The following is an 18,495-nucleotide window of genomic DNA, read 5'->3' as shown; positions in this document are numbered from 1 at the left end:
TTTCTTGGTCTGATTTGTCATGAAATCTTTGAAAATATTCCATTTTATAGAACCGCCATTGGTAATGGCATCTCAGCCACCTGCAGGATTAGTCCTTTCCAGCCAGCTTCCCCCCAGTCACTGCTTTCGTGTGCTCGATGAATCCTGATGTGGTAATCAGACTTGCAAATTCTGGACAATTCGGCATCTCGTAAACCTGACCTCATCAAACAATAGCATTATCCAAAACGTGAACTTAGGGAAAAATTTAAAAATCATCATAGGCCCCCATCTGCTTAAATTATGAACCCTCACTTAGGAGTGTTTTAAGATTTGCCACTGCCTGGGCACAAAAGCCATGCACAGAGGGTGTAACCTTTACTGGTAGGTTTAGATCTTGTGTTTTAGCTGTAGCAAAAAATAAATTGATGTAAGCTTTTTATTTACCATCACAGATCATGACAGATGTGATGAAAACACAGTTTGGCTCATGAATCACTTTGTTAATGGACGTTCTTGTTGAGGCAGTTCATAAACTTGTAAATCATCCATTCTTGTGTGAAAGTTTTTGTGCACTTTTCCCATCAAGGGATAGATCCAGTTGTGTATTAAATTGTTTACCTTTTGATAAATGTTGATGTGATGGCAGGAACCAAATTGAATGGGCACTCGCTGAGCATATAAAATTTTTCTTCAGCAGTAAAGATTTTAATTAGTTGGCTAGGCAGGGCTATTGCTCTAGCATGTTGTATACAACAGAGATTGGCCACTGGATGTCTGGGCCTACAATAGCTGCATGTTAAGCAACAGTTAGCACTGTCACTCAATCATTCTTATATTATAACTATTCAATTGATGGAGGCTACAGAAATATGCTGAACAAGGGGCATTCCCTGTATACTTTACGGTGCAACGAACTCAACTGGGGCCACCCAACATTGATCAGCCAATCATAGGTCACGTTTACAACAAAGGAGTCTGGCTTTGGTAGTTGGTAAACCAATCAAAAACGAGAACATGTCTTTAAATTTCAAAATGTCGGTTTTATCAGTGGCCCCGGTTGAGTTTGTTGCACTGTCTGTAAGACAAAATCTCACCTTACCTTTGGTTATAATAAATATATATTTTTTACAAAGCCTGAATATCAGCTGTTTCCCATCTCTCACCAATCATCTAGAGAGGAGATGACTGATATTCAGGCCATGTTTAATGCAACCAGACCCTGGCTTCTTTTGAAGACTGTGATTTAACAGATACAAGGTCAAACTTCTTATCAGCCATCTCTTTTAATTGAAAGAAAAATTTAAAACTTGGTAGTGGGTAATGAATTATGAAATATGTACAGTTATTTATTTTTACAGTGCAATCTTAGTTATTTGAACTCTCAATGTTTTTCAGCACTCCCAATTCTTCAAGAACAAATAGTTGTTAAAATTCTCTTGGATTTGCTTCAGTCAGTTTTTTGCCTCCTATTTTTTGAACAAAATTCATTTTCACTAGGAAGTTAAAAAAAAATTGGTACAGTACTTCCACTGAAGTGATTGTCACATAACATTATTATAAAAATGTTAATATACCAAGTAAATTGTTTTCTTTTACTTTCTTTTGAATATCCAATAATAACTGTTAATTTTCATGGGTTTTGTGACATGCAGTAACCAGTGCTACGGTTTTCCACACCTTATCACATAGTCTGGTATAACTTTTTCAGTAACATTTAAGGAAAAACACTAGGTAAATATTATTTCCCTTTTCCATTCTGTCCAGGGTTTATGTAAAATCTTTATTTATATGAAAATAGTTTAATCCACTTATTGTTTTGGAGAATAAAGTGATATAATGCTTTTAATTTGCAAATTATATTTCAAGCAAAGTATATGTTGTACATCATTTTGTGAATTCAGAAGAGTACTATTGCTGTACATGCACTCAACTCTCTTTAGGCACTCTTGTTCCTTCTATTTTTTTCTCTCGGAAAACCAGGATGATGAAAATTAAAGTAAGGAATATTTTTTAGAGAATGCTTATTGAAATTAATGTTATGATACATGGTAGGTATTTTGCTGTGTAAAAATGAATGGGACTTCTCAGATGAGGTGCTATCCATAAACTGGAGTGATGAGTCTGCAGGAGTGAAGTGTTTAGCGGTCTAATGACTTCTTAAATTGGGATTTTGCTTGTAAGGACAAAAGGTTAATGGGTTGGAACAAGGCCTGCTCCTTAATTGAGAAACCAGAGAATAAAATCTGCGGTGTAAATTTTTGTGGTGGAACGAAACCGCTTAGTTTTCTGTTCAGTGTTACCTCAGTAAGGAATTGTGGTCCATGATAGGTAAAGAAAAACTCTTTGATGGACTAAAACCTATGACCCCAGGATTTTTTTATCACTGATGGACCAAAATTAAGGACGGTGCCTACTAATACCGAAGTATTTTTGTTTGGTTTATAACTATGCGGGAAAAGCAGATGTTAGCAAGGGCTATTGGAATCTAAACAGAAAATTGGGGGTAACCATGCATTTTTCAGAGATAACTAAGCAATAATATCTCTAAAAAGCGCCAAAATATAAAGCAATGTATGGGATTTTTTCCTAAATTGACGCCTAATTATTTCTGAAAAATACATGGTTACCCCCAATTTTCTTATGAGATACCAAAAGCATTTGTCAAGTTCTGCTTTCTCCGTATCATGGGTTTTAAACCGCGCAAAAATATTCCTGTATTAGTAGGCACCACCCATAGGAATCTCGAGATGCGCAGAACGTATGCGCAGTAACAATAGTAGGCACGGTCCTTAATCTCCTTACTAGGGTAATGCAAAATTTAAGTGGTTTCCTTCCCACACAGAAATTTACACTCCAAGGATAATTCCCTGATTTCTCAGTTGTATAGTCAGTACTGCACAACACAAAATTTCATTATCCCTTAATTGTTGTGTTATTTCCAACTTTACTCCAAGTTAGCTCTCGTGTAGCAAAGTGTAGAAAAACTTCTGGGGATAACCGGCTCCCATAACTGCCTGATGGATTTTTTTTTGGTAAAGATTTTGACAGCGACAGTATAGGATTTATACACAATTGTTATTTGATTCTATGTCAAACAATTTACTAACTTAATTTAAACCAGGTACAAATGACTAGGGACTGAAAAAAAAATTTTTCCCTTGAATAATTAGACTTACGACATTTATTGCATTCAACATAGAAAGGACACACTCCTTACACAGATTGGAGTTGAGATTGTGTGGGAGAACCAAAGTTGATTGCCATGAATGAAAGGATATTGGGACATACATGTGTATATCTGGCAACCCCTGTAGATTTTGCAGGGGCAGATGACATCATCACCAAATTGGCAAAGGAGAGAACCTACGCTAGGATCAAGGTTATCAAACGCACTCTCTGATCCACTTTTGATTATTACTAGTTTCCATATATACAAAGTAGCAAAAGGAATTCACAATTGATATTTGTTTTGACTTTACAATATCAAGACTAACAGGCAGCCAATTACTGCTGTGGTTTCTCTGAACAAAACAGTATCACTTTGCACTCTCAAAACAATAGAACTAATGTGATTGACAGGAAGTTATGAAAGGTTCCTGTTTTCCTATCCATACCGAAACAAATGGCAAAAATTATACAGCATTCTTAGATTAAGTTAAGAGCAAGAAAGACATCTTGACTCTCTTGTAAATTAATATCAGTTGCATGGAACTGACCATTTAGTTTGAGTTTATACAAAAACCAAAATAAGCACACAAGAATAGCTATCAACCTGGGAATAACAGAAATTTTTAAAAATGAGCTTTTCAATCTAATTTATTGAATTAATGAGCTACAACCGTGCAATAAGAAAATATAAAAATGGCACAAAGCTAATTTGACTTGAAATATTTCTCCTGTATTCAAACATCTCCAATGCGCATCTCCCTCAAACAGAACCTAAACATAAAAAAAATCATTCAATTTGACTGAAAAAGATGAAATTTTAAATATTTTGTAAATCCCTATAACTTATAATGACTCGTTTTTCAATTGCTCCACGGTGTACCAGTTTGGAACGATCTCCTAGTATTAGTAGACCACATGAATTCATATAACAACACTCGCCTACTATTGTCCGTATTAGCTTGCAATTTTAATATTATCTTGATTAAAGATTTCTTTTAGAAAATTGCTCCCTCGTCAGAAAAAAAACAACACTACAAACAGTTTAAAGGTGTGTATGCATACATAAAGATTTGAAGTTATCTTACCTCCTTGATTGACGGAGCTGTCGGACCTTTTGACATTTAAGCTTATCACACTAAAAGTTTTCCTTCAAATCTGCTGTCAAAACGGAACATTTCCACACAGTCGTGCAGGAAAATAAGATGAGGCGTAGGAAAAATTCGATGCTTCCAAACCTGAAAATTTATGCAGAAATTAATCCTTTTTTTTTATCCACCATCCTAATACAGGAAGATGTCTGAACACTGCTACTTTTATCCTGTTTTATCCAAATCTCTAGAAGCAAAGACTAGCAAAGACAACTACAGTAAATCGCCTCTTCGCTCGTACTCATAGCCCGCGTTACCCTTATCTAGGGTAGGTACTTCATATATGGTAATTATTATGTCCTCAAATAATTACCATATATGAAGTACCTACCTTATCCAGCGCCCGTTCCGCTGGATAAGGGTAATGCGGGCTCTGAGAACATGATTGCCGCCATTTTTTAAATGAAGAATCTGGGTACTAGGAGTCCAGGATCAGGAATCGGAAGACCTTAGATAACATAGTCTCCTTCGCAGCCGTTATTAGTGTCGTCACGCTACGCTCCGTGGGGAGGAGCGTTGCGTGACGACCCTTGTAACGGCTGCGAAGGAGACTATAGATAACAAGGACTGCAAACCAGATTTCAGAGTCCAGCGCTTTTCGCGAAAGCATGGTTTGGTGGGGGGGCCAATTCTCGCGAGCCCACAAACCTGGTTCCAATCCTTGTTATTTAAGGATTATGGATTTTCCTAGGAATTTCATTCCCATTCAAAAACGCGCGTGGGCTCTGTGGACGAGATTGGGGTACAAGCGCAAAGATCAACCAATCACCAACCCTTGCTCGGTAAAAGGAAAATAAAGAAAAAATGCCCTCTGTTACAAAAAATCAGCCTTAAATAATTGTGCTCTCTATATTACAAGGAGCCGATGATCATGGGCTCCTGGTATTACATTGTTGATGGGGAGTTTGCTACATATGCATTAAAAATATATATAACTTTAAAAAGGATGAGGAACTACGTCCATACGATAAGCAGATTTCTATAAATGCTATCAAAAAAAAAATTGGAGCTCCGCTTTTAGGCTTGGCTAAATATATATATTATTTCATACATACTGAGACTTACAGATAGAATAGATCTGTTGAAAACCCGGTTCGGAAATTCTCGCAGCCAATGATAACAGCGAAAGGACTTTCTCACACGTGGGAAACCCGTTTCGTCCTATCAGAAAGCGGCTGTCAAAACGCATCAACATTTTCAATGAACGTCGAACGTGGTAGCTTTGCTTGATGGCTTTTCGCAGGGCATTTCTAGACGAGTTTAAACATTATGATAAACAACTACTGATGGCTGAATGTTCTGGCAGTAGGCTCAAACCGTTGGATAAACCCATCGAACAATATATTACCGACCAAGAAAACAAAAACACTCGAGCAAAAAACGTAGCGGGATGGGAAGCTACCTATGTTACACACTCCACAAGCTTAAACTGTAAACGACGTTTTATTATCAGTACAAACTGCCTACTGTCCGATTACATCAGCCATGAGCACATGGCTCGTCGTCGCTCTTCCCGGCATTCTTCACGGTATAAACAATCTCTCGTACTGCCCCACTCACACGCGTGTCACACGCTCTACACACTCCCCCTCCAAAACAAATGGACGAACGAAACGTCAGAAAAAAAAAACGACAAACTAAACTGAGATTTAAGGTCGATGTTACATAGTCCTCTCATACGAAGAAATCATACAGCATCTCTCTTATCCATGATCCTCAACCTTAATTCCTGGATGACGCGACTGGTTTTCCCGGAATAATCAGCAATAGAACAGTGGTAAATAAGGCACCTGTGGCCAGGTCCAACACTAGAAAGGTCCATGATAGGGAACTGGTAAAGCTGGTGGTGATGTCCACGGCATTTGAACGTAGTTAGCTAATGGATTGACACGCTGGTACTCCGGGTTTCCTAGGGAGTTGTATGTGAAGATCTGCGGTGGTCTACTCTGACCTTGTGGTCAGGTTGACACGCTCTCCTCGGTGATGATATTAAGATCCGAAAATTCCTCGTTAACTGGCCTATTCTCACTCCCGATGCTGAGGTCGCCTTCTGTAGTTGGAACAATTTCGGCCTGATCTAGGGGCTCATTTGGCTCCGAGCATAATGAATTTGATAATCCCGTCTCTTCTGATTATACCATTAATCTGGTTTCTGTTAGGTCATCACTCTCGTCCTCTGAGGACAGCCCGTCACTTGTCTTTGGTGGCAATGTGGGGCTCGTAATGGCTCTCCTGGCCTGAATAACAGGTTTAACTAGTGAGCTTCCAAGTTCCAGCGCATCACAAGCAAAATTAAGTTCCTGTGGAGCACCCTCGCGCGACCACGCCAATTCTCTGGAAGGGTCCTGAGCATTGACAACAACGTGCCATTCATCCTTTCCACTTGTCTATTTCCTTGGGGTAATACGGCGTTTTGCGAGACTTGGGGACACCAGTTAACTTGTTTAATTGACGCAGGAGCTGATTTTCAAATTCTCCACCCTGGTCGCCATGGAGGCGAGCTGGAAACCCAAAACTTGGGAATGTAGTCTTTGAAAAGTTTTTCAGCTACAGTACGCTCTGTCTTGTTTCGAGTAGGGTAAGCCTGAGCATACCTTGCAAAGTGATCAACTACGAGTAAAATATACTCAAATTCTCGTTGGCTTTTTTTCAGGTGAAAAAAAAATCGATTGAGACCATTTCAAAGGGTGCTGTAGTGGTGATACTTTCCACAGGCGCCCTAACTGATGTACTTGGTTTCTTCTGCCGAATGCAGCTGCAATTGTTTGTAATGAAATAAGTGATGTCTCGTTGCATGCGGGGCCAGTAAAACCTGGACCTAGCTAAGTCCACCACTCGGTTAACACCCAGGTGACCCATCTCCATATGTAGCTGCCGGTAAACGAGTTGTCTCAACTTTAGGGGAAGAACTAACTGTTGTCGATTCTTGGTTTTGCGCCACAGAGTTCCGTCTGATGAAGTATGAAGATTATTCCATTCTCTTATATAACAAAACATCTCATTGTCCCTGGTCCTTCCGCCTGTCAACTTAGGAGGATATCCTTGTTGTTTGAACTTCATGATGGGCTAGTCGAATTTCTCCCGGTGCCAATTGTGTAAGAGTTAAGTCGCTGACATGGGGGCTGTTGGTCTGCAATACTAATATTCGCGGAGACTGCAGTTAACGACGGAATCTCCTCCGCTCTCTGGTGTGTTAGTCCCTGTATAGCTGCATCAATTGCTTTCTTATCCATTCCAGCAATACAGCTATTCATGTACTCTCGGGGGTCTATCGATAGGCGATATAGTATATCTGCACCGAGGTTAGTTTTCCCAGGTCTATATCGCAGGCAAAAATTGAGGTCAGCTAGCTCTGCCGCCCATCGATGTCCAACAGCAGACCGTTTCGCGGAAGTTAATATGTACGTTACGGGGTTGTTATCTGTATAGGCGTCAGATGATGGAGCATAATATGAATAATCTCGACATTTTTCAGTCACAGCCCATTTTAGAGCCAGAAATTCCAGTTTTCCCGCATGCAAGTGATAGTTTTTCTCTGCCGGAGTTAGGGTCCTTGATGCGTAACCGATAACTATCAACTTCCTGTCCTGCTCCTGATATTCACATGCTGACGTCCGATCTCACCCCACAGAAATGTAAACCACCATGAGACTTGGTGATATGTGCGGTATATAAGAATTCATTCATTCATTCATTCATTCATTCCTTCCTTCCTTCCTTCCTTCCTTCCTTCATTCATTCATTCATTCATTCATTCATTCATTCATTCATTCATTCATTCATTCATTCATTCATTCATTCATTCATTCATTCATTCATTCATTCATTCATTCATTCATTCATTCATTCATTCATTCATTCATATAACACAGCGCCCAGGCCTTCATGAGAGGCATCCGTATGCAGTAACAATGGTTTGGAAAAATCGGGAAAAACCATCAATGGTGGACTTGTTACACAGTCAACTAGCAAGTTTAATCTCTCCTGGTGATCGTCTGACCAGTTGATCCTGTGGCTATTTGGTAACTGTTGTTTTCCCCCGACTGTAGCATCAGATTTACCACTTTGATAAGCACTCTGCGATACGCCCCATAAGGTCATAGATGGGCTTGGGAGAAATCTGGAATGTGCTGTCTGTAGTACCCCAGGAACCCGAGTAACTTGCGGATGTCCACCACAGTGTTTGGTTTCTCACTTTTCAACTGCTGTACTGCTTCGTATCCTCCGGGTCCAAAGAGTAACCATCAGCTGACACGATCCTACCTAAATATCTGACCCTTTGATGGAAGAAGTTACACTTGGATGGTTCTAATTTAATCCCATGTTCCTGAAGTCTACGCAGTACTCGCTGAACATCTCTGAAATGATCTTCGAATGTTCGGCTATAAGCTAGAATATCATCGAGGTATGGAATACAAATATCGTCACGTAATCGGCGCAAACATTCCTCCGTCGATCTCTGAAAGGCTGCGGGGGCATTCATTAAACCAAATGGGATCCTGTTCCATTGATATAGCCCCCAAGGGGTGACGAATCCGGTAAGGGGTCGGCTCTTTTCCGCAACAAAGCCCTGGTGATATGCCTTCCCTTGGTCAAAAACAGTAAAACACTTATTATCCCCCCCCCCCTCCCCCAGCCCATTCAGAATATCCTGTATCCGTGGGATTGGCTGGCGCTTAGGATAAGTTTTCCTGTTAAGTTCTCGATAGTCAATACATAATCGTAAACTACCATCCTTCTTCCGAACACAAACCATAAGGGAAGAATATACTACGTGGTACTTACTCCAGTTGCGATTGATCAAGTCTTCTAAATACTCCTTCACGTCTCCGTAAAGAGGTTTTGGAATGGACACATAGTTCTTTTGCAAAGGCTGGTCATCACTTAGATTGATTTCCAATTCCAAATTATCAATGCACCCAACTTCATTCTCGTCTCTGGCAAACGCAGCAGGCTCTTTTCGTAACATTTCGCGAACAATGGATTGCTGTTCTTCTTCCAAATGGCTAAGACCAACAGGCGGGTCCCACAATTCCTGTGCTTGTTCTTCTGATGGAGAAACATCAACTGAATCTACTTCCTGGACGTGCTCCTGGTCTGGCGGCTTCGGAATTGGTAACAATGACTTAACCCTTTTGAATTTGACCTAGTTCGGTTCTTCGTTTCAGCAAGTGTCCTTATCGATGTTGTTATGTACTAAGATTGTAACCTGGCTGGATGTACCCGGAGCTATTTTACTCCGTTCCCCAGATAATTAAGAGCGGATGTCTGTAAATATCAACCAGAGGTGTGCAATAGCGAGAAATTCAAAATTGTCAAAAAAAATTCACAACATAGCCTACGGTAAACTATTACAAGAAATACATGTTTTACTTCGATCCGATAATTTTTGATGTGAGGCTATGATCTTGAATTCAACGCTCCTTAGCCGGGTTTTCGGTGTCTGACACCACATGCTGCGAAGACCTTATTTTAAAAATCAAACCAGTTTTGTTCTAAACGAAAAACATCCAGTCTGATAAAGTACATGATTATGGACATCATGAATGGTATGTTACTCGTCTGAAGTGAAAATTACATATTTAGGAGATTTTTCAATATTTACAATTTTTTAAGATTTACACCACGTGAAAGAGCATCCGTTTCCCTGTAACCCTTTACCCCGTTGACGAGATCTTGCCCAACATTCAGGTGCATAATGGCCACTCGTTCCACAAAGATCGCAAACCCTTTCAACCCCATTTTGTTGAAACATTCTGCACTTTGGGGGTGACCCCATAGGTTGCTGTGCAAAAGGCTGTCTAGATACTTGTGGTGGGGAGGCAACCCTTCCCTTGACAGCAGCAATCTTTGCTTTCAGCTGTTTGACCTCCTTGAGTAGTACTTGATCCAAACTGGTCACTTATCCCCCCCCCCCTCCCCCCTCTTTGATTCGATCAGTAGCAGCCTAAGACTCTTACACTGGATTCAATTTGGGAGTCAGCCGCGAGCCAAGCTTTTGTAGTCTTTCCGTCTCGTTGCTGACACAGACATTCAGTGCTTCAAATAGCTTTTCATCACTGATGGTGTCCTTTTGTAAATAGGGCTTCATATCTGACTGACTGTTTTCACTCAAGAGGCCAATGGAAAAACTATGTAAAAACATTCCATGCGCTAAAGCTGGGTCATACTTTAACCCTGACACGGATTCTTGTGATGCAAACAACACCATCCGGTTGAACTAAGCTGGTGGTATAGTTCTGTTGCTGTTCTCTCTTGATAGTGAGAACGCAAGATTCGCCTCATTTTTGCAAGCGTCAAATCCGACTTTCCCTCTAAATAGCTCCTCAAACTTAAAGCAGTTTATGGCTTTTATCACGGCTTCTTTGATTTCATCCTCTTTGTAATCATTTCTTAACCCGTGTTCAATCTGATGGGAAAGCGATAAGAAACTTAGGCGATCTTTCTGCGAGATGTCGCCAATGTGGCCTGAAATTTTGAAGTCTCTCTTTATCTTACAAATCGATAGGACTGGTTGTTGTTCCGTTTTTGACCCGCTTGCTTCGGAATGCTCGACTGATTCTGTTTTCACCTTGGATTCTGTCGTCGTCTCCTTCATGCCTATATACAACGTCAATTACTTTAGTGTTGTTTTGTTCAGTTCTTCGATCTCGAGATACTTATTTAGTGCTCGAATAAACACCAGTCTTTCTTTACTTCCCGGCGCCAAAGTCATGTTTACTTTACTTCAAACATCTTTTAATTTTTCTTCGCTCAAGCCACAAAACACCACTTGCAAACTGATTTGAAGAGCCCCAAGAGTCTCCATAGTCAAAAAAGTTCAAACTTCTTTCTTACCATCACCGGCACACAGTCAAAATTTCTCTCCGGTAAATGAAGCACCGCTTCGTGTTTTGCACAAATTTCCAGGCCAGAGGTGAAACACGGTCAAGTTATCGCCGGCTAAGCTGCAAGATTAACGATGCTCGACGATTCAACGTAGACAAAGCTTCCAGCAGTCCTGGCAGGGTCACCAATGTTACACACTCCACAAGCTTAAACTGTAAACGACGTTTTATTACAAGTACAAATTAAACTGCCCACTGTCCGATTACACCAGCCATGAGCACATGGTTCGTCCTTGCTCCTCCCGGCATTCTTCACGGCATAGACAATCTCGCGTCACGCACCACTCACACGCGTGTCACACGCTCTACACTTACAGCATTTCTGCTGGAGAAAAACGAACAAAGAAAAATTGAAGAAATTCAACCAGAAGAGCTCAACCACTTCGTTAGTGAATTCATTGTTACTGTGAAAAGGAAATATGGCCAAGAATATGAACCATTAACCCTTCGAGGGTGTTTTCAATTTTCAACCGGTATTTAAAACAACGCAAGTACTCGGCGAGTATTATCGAAGACATTGTGTTTGATCAATTGAGAAAATGCCTGGAAGCTCGCAGCAAACAACTGAAAAAAGAAGGAAAAGGGAACAAACCCAACGCAGCTGAAGCTTTAACTGATGTGGAGGAAAACATTATTTACGAAAAGAATTTACTCGGTATCTCAAATGCCAAAGCCTTGCTAAACACAGTGTGGCTTTTCAATTCGGTGCATTTTTGGCTTGAGAGGCTGTGAAGAACATTGGCAGATGACTTGGGGCGACGTGCAACTTCACATGGAAGCTGACGGAACCGGAACTGAATATTTAGAGTATTCTGTACGGCAAACGAAAACTAGAACGGGAGCGGAACCTCGTAATGTCAGAGCTGTTAAACCGAAGGCTTTTGCAGCACCAAACGGTCCATCTGAAAGAGATCCAGTTGCCGTTTACAAGATTTATTTCGAAAAGCGACCTGACGCGATGAATAAACCTGATGCACCATACTATCTCGGAATAAATTACACAAAAAGACCTTGTCAAATCAACTGTGGTTTAAATCAAGTACAAATGGGTCAGAACAAATTGAACAGTTTGATGAAAACCATGGCGGAAAAAGGAGGCCTGTCAAGTAAACGACTGACAAATCACAGCGCTCGTAAACGCATGATACAAAAACTAAACAACAGCGACATACCCTTTAGTCACATAATGCACCTCTTAGGCCACAAAAATGTCCAAAGCATTAACAATTATAGCCACATATCTCAGCAACAAAAAAAAAAAACGTGTCAAGAATACTGAGTGCGACCTCCACTGAACGTGCTACAAAACTTCTTCGAGCATTGGCTACGGAGAGTGAAGCTGAAACTCTGTCTTGTAGTTTTCAGTCATCTAACAGTCCTACCATGCATGGAGCAAGTGTATTTAGCGGAGCAGTCCTTCATGGAGGACACTTTAACATTTCCATAAACACAGTAAATCAGTTACCTAATGCAAACTCAGCAACAAGAAAGCACACCTTCAAACGTGTGAAACGTATTTTAGATTCTTCGGATGAAGATAGCCTTCCCTTGCAATAGACGGTTTTAGCGTGGTTACATATCCTCAGGTCTCATTCATATACTTTCTTTTTGTACTTCTTGTATGAAAATTCCTGATATTCGATTTCTTAACTGATTAAAATCACTTTCAGACAAGTATGAATTATCTTTTTCCAACCATTTTGCTGTTGTTGTTTTCATTTTTGAAGTGATGTGATATTTTCGTGTACTTCCATCTTGTGTACTCTCAGTATAACAATAAAACACTTGAGAGCTATGTGCACATGTTCACCAAACCTATCAACGCGGAAAAATCTCAGTATGTATAAAATAAACAAATTACATCGTGGAAAGTGCTTTGCACGGTGTTTACGCAATCGTTGTTTTGTATCAAAAATCTCACCAGTTCGCTGCACTCACTCGTTCGATTTCTGATACGTCAACAACTCGTGCGTAAACACCGTACGCGCGCACTTTCCATGAAGTAATCTATATATTCCAACTTCCCGCGTCCTCTTCTAAATCCTTTAATGTGGGCACCGATGAGATATTCCCTGGCAGAATTTTAAAACATTGACGCCATTTGGAAAGGGTAAAAAAAAAAATTCAATTTTTCCCTACGCGTTTACACGCGTGTGCGCGCGCGTGTGTAGCACAACTTTGTCTAAAAAGAGATTTTTTGGAAGATAGAAATTAAGGGACTTTGCAATAATTATCAGGAGGGGGGTGGGGGGCTGAAAAACCAGAGTTATCTAGCAAAAACTTAGACAGTACCCCCCCTCCAAAACTAAAAAATTAGTTCTAAGCCCCCCTCTGTTATGTTTAAAATAACGTCGCACCCCCCCCCCCCCCCCCCACTAACACACACACACACGCACTCACTCCTCGCCGCCACCATTACCATAGATGCCTTTAAGTACATACCTTTTATATTGTCATGCTACTGTAAGCGTACGCTTACTTGTTGGATGTCGTCGTCTGGAACAAATAATACCTCATATGAGTGTTGAACAAAGCCATCCGTTTCGGAGTCATCTGAATCCAACTCAGAGTTGTTTTCGGAAGTGCTTGTGTGAGAATCAGAGTCGCATTCGGAATCACTGGATAGGAGTTCTGTGTCACTGTTATTGGCACTAATTCTTTCGTTCTTTCGTGTTCCAGTTTGCGAGAAATCAAGAGCATGTGCTACCAGCACGGCTTTGCTTCCAGATACAGGAAGATTGTTCTGCGTAAGGTAGATCTTAATTTGTCTTGCTGTGAGGGATTTGACTTCATTTTCTTCTTTCTAGTTAATGTCTGGAAGGGTATTGCGCTCAGCTTCCCTTTTTTGAGCTTTCAATGCAATAAACTCACGGTGTTGAACAAAACGTTGAAGAGTGATTTCATCAACCATCAACTTCTCACACACTTCCTGCAGTTCGTTGGCGTTGGAAGAGGTTAACATACCAGAATCGACTAACTTCTTGACTTGCACACTTGGAAGTTGTCGATCGATTTCTTCACTGAGACTGGTCACATTGGATGGAATATACCCGCGTGGTAAGGCTGCTGTGTCACTAAGATCAGGAACAGGGAACCAATTTGCAGGGACACCAGCAGTCCACCCTTCCTTTTCACACGAATTACATGTGGGCTCACAAGCAAACTTCAGGTATTCTAAGAAGTATTGCCCTTGTCGTACATGACCGTCCTTACGCTTCTGAAGCTTCAAGCACATAGCATTTCCGCACATTTTTTTACGTTTATCAGCAGATGCCTTTCTCCACTGAACGAGATATTTGGCAAGAAAACTGTATGATCTTCTCTTCTCTGTTTAACTTTATTTACATTTCGAATAAAACTTAAGGCCCCCTTCTGTCAAAATGAGTGATTTTACTTTGAGCCCCCTATCTTGGCAGCAATTTTAGGTAATGCCCCCCCCCCCCCCCAACCCTTCTGATAATTATTTCACAGTCCCAAAGTAACATTAGGTATTTCCTCTACTTGATTTTAAAAGTTGCAACACTTATTAAATTTTGAATCTCTGGGCTGAGCGGATTACCAGAGGTACCCTGCAGGTACTGGAACAACAACAACCGCGAAAAAACAAAAATAACAACAACAACAAAAAAATAGTGTTGGCTCTACACTTAGAAACATAAAAAGAACTGGCGTTCCTAGTATTATATCCATGAATCTGAAACCTTTTAGAAAGGAACGAACTTTGTAGCGGACGGAAACGCTCTATGGTTCTTTTAGACATTGAGCTACGATTAACATTAAGTAAAGTGATTGAAAACACGTGATCAAGTTTCATTTCTTGTGGTTTCTTTCGGGTTAAATTTCGCTTCATAAACATGACAGGGAATGGGCACTGATCAAATTTAAAGGCTCTTTAACAAATCGTTTCCTTCATTAACTGAACCTTTAGGTGATCATTCATTGTAAACGTGTGGTGTTGCTTGTTTTTCAATGTGCTGAAGAACATAATACCAGCAAGAGCTCCTGAAGTCTGTTGGACCGCTCTAATGCGGTTTCAGAGCGTTTGGTTTCCGACTGGTAGTTCGTCTAAAACGACGGGCACAACACCGATAATGTTTCAGAAAAACTATATTTTTATTGCAGGTGTATCTTGAACGACGCATTGCAAAAGATTGTCCTCCTCGGCTTCTGCCAACGCATTGCAGTCGTGAGCATCCCTTTCGTGCTAGTTTTTATACAGGACGCCTTATAACAAGAAGCACTTTGCCCAAGTTCCTACCAGGATAATCGGCTTGCGTCGTTACTACAAATTACAGCAAACACCCGCGCCAAATAGTCGATACGCGATGAGGAAGTATATTTATATAGTTTAATTACATGTATCAAATAATCTGCTCCCGGATGTATTTCCCAATTTACATGTACATAATTCTAAAAGAGTTAGTCAAATATGTATTGAAAAGTGCGTTCGACGAGTAGGTCCTTCTAACTTGGAGGATTATAAAGATTTTTTTTTATTATTACAAAACGACTTCAATTTCTGGCAAGTAAGACGAAGAGAAGCGTCACGTAGGTGACCATTATTTTGTTCCCCACAAAGCGACAAAATTACTCACCTACTGCCAGTTAGTAATTTTGTATTTTAATGCTCGGAGAAGCGTAGGAGACATAATTAAAAGCTAAAATTTCCTCGTCAGCCTCCAGATTAACTTACTTGCCAAAATAATCCACCAGAATCCAACTTCCAAACACAACAATGTATATCATTTATATCTAATTGAAATTAATAATTTTCTCTCATTTTCTAACTTTCCTATTTCCTGTGCCTTTCCCCACCTCTCCCTTTTTATTTTTGTGCGCGGGAGTTTCTTCCTTTTTTCTAAGAATTTATATATAGTTGCTCTTACCGGCTTGTTAAACAGCTAAAACGATACTAAAATAATACACAAACTGCATTGCTCACTACCCAAAAAGGAAGATAGTAGTTAGTTATTTCAGTTTGGCAAGTAAAATAATTTAGCTTGTACGGCTGGCTATTCAAACATTAACACAGAACAAAAGAGCCAAAATTAGAGAGTGAAGGCTAGACGTTCAATTCAAAGTTCCGACGTCCTTTTACCGGGGAGACGTTTCAATACGTGGTTCGACGTGGAAAAAGTCAGGTAGACTTCGAAATATAATGTCTCCTCGAAGAATAAAAACAAAAGAAGCCTCTTTTTGATTTTATAGAACGTTAACATAGCAACATTTACCGAAATTAACGTCAATAGCAGCGTCTCCTGCTACGTATAAGCCAAGTTAAGTTATTGATTGCTTCTTTCATACAGGAGCTGGAATACAACTGTATTAAGCCTCATAAACAGGAATTAAAAGATCACAGAAGCTTCTGTTTCTCTCGATGAATGCGTTGTACAGCTTTTTTTCTTTTCTTTTTTTTTTTTTTAAGTTTCAGTTGGTAAAAGTTGTCTCGTATACAGAATTTGAAATAGCTCAACATTTCTTGCCTATTTAATTTCAGTATGCTTTGAGGAAATCGCTATTATGACATTGTGAGCGAATGAACTCTTGAAAACGTTTCTCTTAGCCCACGAATAATGTTATTATCTTGGTTAATTCAGTACCCACCTTTCACTGGTGTATGCTAACATTTTTCTGTTCCTTATCTTTCTTTTTCTTTTTATTTATTTATTTTTATTTTTCTTGTTTCTTTTTTGAGGAGCCAGTTGATACATTTCATTACTGCACCGGTATAAGGCTAAGTATAAACAGATACTAAAAACTTCAAATTATCTACATTAAAGAATAAAGAAAAGCTTAAGGAGTGAAGTTAAAAATAAAAAAAAAAGTTAAGAGTTAAGTGGCTACGTTTGATAGTACAGACGTTTAAAGGCCGCCACGGGACAGGAAGTTAAATGTTTCCCATTATTTAGTTCCCGTTCAGGTGCCAGTATTTTTTTTTTTTTTTACCAATAATTACGGACCGTCATTGTATTGATGGCCGGACATCTTCGCCAATAAGAAAACTTACGTACAGACGTTTGAAGTCCGCCGACGGGAACAGGAAGTTAAATGATTCCCATTCAGTAACGCCATAGTACCTTTAATGGCAAACCACCACAAAACAACATAAGTTCCGCACCTCAAATAGGAGTAAAAACAAACCACTTTTGGACAAATGTTTTACTTTCCGTCAGCATCCGCGACTCACCAGCGTAAAGAGTGTGTTCCCCAGCTACTAACGCGTGCTATCCAAGCGTAGCTTGCAGCGAGTATTTAACTGACTTGCACGTGGCTCAGAATATCCAAGTTAATATTCAAGGGAAAAAAATGTAACTAATTGAGCTAAAATGTTCGGAAAACATAATATGTAGCGTTGTAAACCACGCAATTAGTCTATTAAAAGCTTTGAGGTTAGATACTGTATAGTTAATGGTAAACAATTAGACTAGCTACTAAATCGTGTTTCCATTATGAGTGGCGAGAAACTAAAGCTAAAGGAACTAAAATTCTTCATAGAAAACTTGGACAAGTACATTATTTGTTTGACAACTAGACGATTTAGGCCGCGTTAAAAAATAAATCGGAGAAAGTTAATTTTCCACGACCTTTCAAAGCCAAAGAGACTGCGATAGTTTTTTTTATCTGAAAAGACACACCGGCGATTCCGCTAATAAGATTTCACTATCTACTAGATAATCAACGGCGACTTAAAGATGGCGTGTAGAAAACGCCTCCAAACATTTAAACTGTCCATTTAAATTATCTGGAAGACATTTAACGGACGTGGAATTTATAACAAACGCTGGATAGCCTTCCAACAGCCCAGTACTGTTAGCCAGTTGAGTAGGATTGGGCAAAACACTTTGTTTGCCTTAAGGGAGCGGAGAAAGGTTTGGTCGAAATAAAAATGTTCTTAACCGACTATCAGCCTTATGATGTCCTTCACAATTCGGTCAATCTCGCCTTAACGTTCTTATAAAAAAAGGTCTTATGAAGAAAAAAAAAACGAGTGTCCTTTAATTTTCAGAACATCGTCTGTTCATTTTAGGCTAAAAGGCGAAAGCTAAATTTTAGTATGATATGTCAACATTACAGGGTGACACTTTGTTATAATGTTGACAACAAAAAGTGTCAGACAAAATTTAGTTTTATATAACTTAAGCTCAATAATATCCTTTTTTTTATTAATTCTATATTTTTGAGAATGATGTATTATTTAGTAATGCCACAAGCAAACTCGAAAAAAGAAATTCCGAGTGCTCCTATCAGGAGTCGAACCTAAGACCCTCCGATTACTAGTTCGGATGCTCTACCACTAAGCTACAGGAGAG

General features: G+C 39.7%; 1 protein-coding gene and 1 pseudogene across 2 annotated transcripts in view; one reads left to right on the top strand and one right to left on the bottom strand.

The window, feature by feature from the left end:
• Positions 1 to 18,495, bottom strand: part of LOC146478958 (uncharacterized) — a 104,693-nt gene that overhangs the window by 49,172 nt on the left and 37,026 nt on the right. The gene's annotated exons all lie outside the window — the stretch shown is intronic.
• LOC146478959 (uncharacterized protein KIAA1958-like) lies at positions 11,400 to 12,746 on the top strand (annotated as a pseudogene).

This window comes from Pavona decussata, unplaced genomic scaffold (assembly GCF_977016875.1).
Source record: "Pavona decussata unplaced genomic scaffold, jaPavDecu1.1 SCAFFOLD_61, whole genome shotgun sequence".
NCBI classification, from domain to species: domain Eukaryota; kingdom Metazoa; phylum Cnidaria; class Anthozoa; order Scleractinia; family Agariciidae; genus Pavona; species Pavona decussata.
The sequence above is the reverse complement of the archived record's forward strand: the minus strand, read 5'-3'. Positions and strand labels throughout refer to the sequence as shown.